The following is a 4,897-nucleotide window of genomic DNA, read 5'->3' on the forward strand; positions in this document are numbered from 1 at the left end:
ACCACACAGTTATAGGGGGAGATTGTAATTGTATCATCGACCCGGGGTGGACAGAAAATGTATGTGCTCTGTGGGCATATCTAAGGGATCTAGACAGTTGGCGGATCTGAGTAGGGAGTTGAGGCTGGTGGATGTGTGGAGGTGTCTACACCCGGAGGGTAGAGATTTACTTTTTATTTTAACCCACACAAGTGTCATACCAGAAGCGACATATTTCTGTCCACTCGATCCTTTTGAACTCAATATTGTTTTGCAAAGTAGGTATTATAACTATTTGCGACCATGCCGCAGTAAATATGGAGGTTAAGACAAACGATGACGAGATAGCTTCCCGACATTGGCGTATGGACACTTTCCTACTAAAGGATAGTAAGTTCACAAAATATTTCTCGCAGGAATTTAAAACCTTCTGGGATATCAACTCAGGCACGGCCAGTAACCCTTCGGTGATGTGGGAGACTGCTAAGCCATATGCGTGAGGCTTGATCATCTCATATTCTGCGACCCAGAAAAGACAAAAGGGAGAACAATAGTGTCTGCTCGGGGCTCGCCTGAAGGCGGCTGAGACAGTGTATGTTGATAGACCCTCCATTACTAAACTACAGGGGATCACAGTCCTTAGGGCAACTTTGAATACCACACTTACTCAAACAGCAAAGAGGCAGTTATTAATTGCGAATCAGAGATTATTTGAATATGGTGACAAGCCTGGCAGTTATCTAGCATACCTTGACAGAAAGAAAAAGGCTCCCCAAGCCATTACGTCTTTAGAAAGAGTGCTGGTACCTGACTTGTGATCGTAAAAAGATCAATGCAGCCTTTAGAAAGTTCTATTTCGAATTGTATAGGTCACAGGGCTGTAAGGATAGAATGAAGAAGACATTTAAAAAAAACCTGGCCCTCCCGGGCCTAACCTCGGAACAGATATTGTTCTTTCATGGCCCCTGGCAAACCAGGATGTACAGGAGGAGGTGAGGCAACTCCAGAGTGGCAAAACACCTGGGCCAGATGGATTCCAGGCTGAGTTCCTTAAAGAAATGATTGGGGAATTGGTCGGGCTACTTATAAATATGTTTAATTATTCACATAGTCAGGGCTGCCTCCCGCCTTCTCTGAGAGAAGCAAATGTTTCTCTCATTCTTAAGAAGGGAAAGGCCCCAGGTGACTGTTCTTCGTATAGACCTATATCCTTGTTGAATGTGGATTTTAAAATTCTCTCAAAAATTTTGACATTAAGACTGGAGAGGGTTTTACCTTTCAGAAGACCAAATGGGGTTTATAAAGGGTCGCAGATCAACTTATAACATTAGAAGAGTCTTAAATATGGTACAAGCCTGCCAGCAGGGAGCGATACTGGAATTATTTGTCTCTCTATGGGCAGAGAAGGCATTCGATCGGTCAGAATGGCCATATCTCGTTTATATACTGGAACGGTTTGGTGTTGGAGAGGTCTTTACTAAATGGGTTATCGTATTATATAATGATCCCAAAGCAGAGGTGATCACCAACAGTTTAAGTTCAGATAGCTTTAGCGTTGGCAGAGGTTGTTGTCAGGAATGCCCTCTCTCGCCATTATTATTCATGCTAGTGATTGAGCCGTTGGTGGAAGCTATATGAGCTGACCCTAATATAATGGCTCCACTGGTTGGATTGGGTAAGTACAAAATTGCTCTCTCTGCAGTTGATGTCCTCGTTTTCTTAAATGATCCATTGACATCTGGGGGTGCCCCTCTTACTTCAAGTGGTTAACTTATTTGGCATGTTCTCGGGTTATAAAATCAATCTGTGAAATCAGAGGCCATGTCGCTGGGAGGTCTTGCCAGTATATCCAAATTTCCAGATCAATCCCGTTTCCCCTTTCGGTGGTCACTGGGAGGTTTTCTTTACTTAGGTATTTTTAATACTCCTGCATGTGGTCAGCTATATAAAGCCAATACACATTTATTGGAGAAAATATGATAGGAACTATAACGATGGGAAGATCTCCCGATATCTTGGCAAGATAGAATAGCTTTGGTCAACATGAACATCCTACCTGGCCGTTCATACCCTATGAGAATGCTCCCCTTGAAGCTGCTGAGACAGGCGCTGTGTAAGCTTTATGGTTGGCTCGGCTCCTTTATTTGGATTCATAGACGGCCCCTTATTAAATTAGAAAAGCAGCAGCTTCCACAAGTAAGGGGTGGGCTGGCTTTTCCGGAATTCAGGAGGGACCAATTGAGCTCTCTATCATCCTACGCAGCTGGTTGTGTGTCTTGTGACCCACAATCAATCTGGTTACATAATGAGGCCTCCCAAGCAAATATCCCCATATCAATCTACAATTTATGGACAAGTTGAGAGTTATTACGGATTATTGTAAAAATCCGATTGTATTAAATACAATCAAAGCCTGAAGGATAATGTGACAGGATGAGGGTAACCTACAAAAAACTTTACCTTTTTCCCCTATAGTGGGAACATTGTGATTCCAGCCAAGGCTGACATGCTGTATTCAAAACCTGGGAGTCCAGATGTATCTCCTATTTGGGAGATCTTTTCGATGGGGAGGTTGCGATGTCTTTCGAACAGCTGCATTAGAAGTTTGGGCTGCCTAGTAAAGATCTTTTGAGATATTTTCAAATAGAACTTTATACAAAAGAAGACCAAATGGATAATTAATTCTAATAAATCGCATAAGGAAAGGAGAGTGATTCGGCCAATGGGTTCTCTCGTGGTCAGTACTCTCGACCACAAACTATTTAATAAGGTATCGAAGGACATGGAACGGTTATATAAAACTTAGAGTCAACAATTGGGGATGGAAATCTCCTTAGAGATGTGGGAGGACGTCTAGGAAAACAACAGGGAGATCTCTATCTATAATAGAACTCAAGCTATCCAAATGAAGATATTTCATAAGGCTGACATGGCATACAAATTTCAAGGCAGGAGCACTCCAGTGTGTCCTATATGCAAAATAGAAGTTGGTACTCTCACTCATTGTCTGTGGACATGCCATAAGATCTGCAGGTATTGGGACAGAGTGGCGAATGTCTTGGCAAAGATTTTGGCTGCGGAGATTGGGTTAGACTCAGTGTCTCTCCTTTTTGGCTCCCCAAATTTCCCCTCTTTGGATGTATACGGCAGGATATTATTCACTATCCTTTCCCTTTGTCTGGGAAAAACATTTTATTGAATTGGGGAACCGAAGGATCCCCCAGGACGTTCAAATTCGTACAGAATAGTCATGGAATAAGGGCTTATGCCCGAAACGTTGATTCTCCTGTTCCCTGGATGCTGCCTGACCTGCTGCGCCTTTCCAGCAACACATTTCCAGCTCTATTCTCCAGCATCTGCAGACCTCACTCTCTCCTCATGGAATATATCCCCCTTGACTTCCTTATGAATATGGTGCACCAAAAAACGGAATTATTTTATAGAACATGGCAGTCCTTTTTGAACTACATTGACACAGATATATCAGCCACATTGTTCAGGGCCTTTGCTTAGCCGTGGGGATGGTTCTGGCTGGTTCAGGGGCTCCCGGGAGGAGAAATCCCGTATAAAAACGGGTTTTGTTATGACTTGATATAAATGTATTTAAATGTGTATTTAGTTATTTATTTACTTATTTGTTTTCCTTTCTCCTTTTGTGTATTGTTCGTAATGCAGGCTATCCTATTTCATGTTTTGATGGTTTGTGGAGTAGATTGCAGTTTGTTTTTACATTCTATATTAGGGTTGTTATTATATTATAAAGCAAAATACACTAGTTTGCACTATTTTTGTAATTTTGTAAAAAAAATAAAAAAAAAATATTTTTTCAATAAATCGTATCTAAAAAAAAACCCAGCGTGTCACGTTCGCAATTTTCTCGTCTTCTGGGACCCTCCCTGATTCTCAAAATTCCTGGAAGATCACCATTAATGACTCCATCCAGCTTATTTATCCATTTAATTTTTCATGCAACTTCTCCTAATCAGCTCTACCTCCTCACTCTCTTGAATTTTTGGAATATTATTCATATCTTCCACCGTGAAATCTGATGTGAAATAATTATTCAGTTTCTCATCTATTAGTATTCCACACTATTATCTCTCCAGCGTCATTTTCCAGTGCCCCAATATCCACTTCTGCTTCAGAGTCCTACAGCATACAAACAGGCCTTTCACCCAATACATCTACGCCAGTCAGAAAACACTAAACTACATTATTCCCAATTACCTGAAGATCTATAACCTACTATTCCCTGGCATTTTGCGTTTAAATGCTACATTACCGTGTATGTTACCTGAGCTTTTTTGTTCTTCCAGTATATGCACAAAATGGTTTCACAGAAATAGATCACACTACTTCAAAGACAGCGACAAGCTCATCAGATCAATAAAAATCTCTACAATTTTCAACAATTATAGAAAATCTGATTGTCTTTTCAATTCATTTTAATGGAGCTAGACTAGCATTAATTGTCCTTGAGAAGTTCCAGTCCGGTTGACGTTGGTCCATCCAAGTGGTTGTTGAAAGGGAGTGCCAGCAGTGCATCTCATGTGTTGGTTTAACTGGGAGTAAATATTACTGGTGGTGGATGGAGTGTTACACAAGCCGCCATGCTGTGATGTACAGCTCGCAGGATAACAGACCCTTTGTCTATATGAATATATGGGAAGGAATTTATTAGTCTTCAGAGAAATAACAACCTTCCAACAGACGTCTATATAATAATGATGTGAAGTCTGTTTCTATGTTTTTGGTGTCCTTAATATAATGATGTCAAACAGCTGGAATAATGTTGATGCTGTCGTTGGACGATTCTGGCACTGAGCATGTGAATTATCCTGGATGTTTTCAGAGAGGCTGGACTGTCCTAGGTTTAATAAATTCTGATACTCCATGGGATGATGCTGGTTTGTAATCT

The sequence above is a fragment of the Chiloscyllium plagiosum genome, chromosome 31 (assembly GCF_004010195.1).
Source record: "Chiloscyllium plagiosum isolate BGI_BamShark_2017 chromosome 31, ASM401019v2, whole genome shotgun sequence".
Lineage (NCBI taxonomy): Eukaryota > Metazoa > Chordata > Chondrichthyes > Orectolobiformes > Hemiscylliidae > Chiloscyllium > Chiloscyllium plagiosum.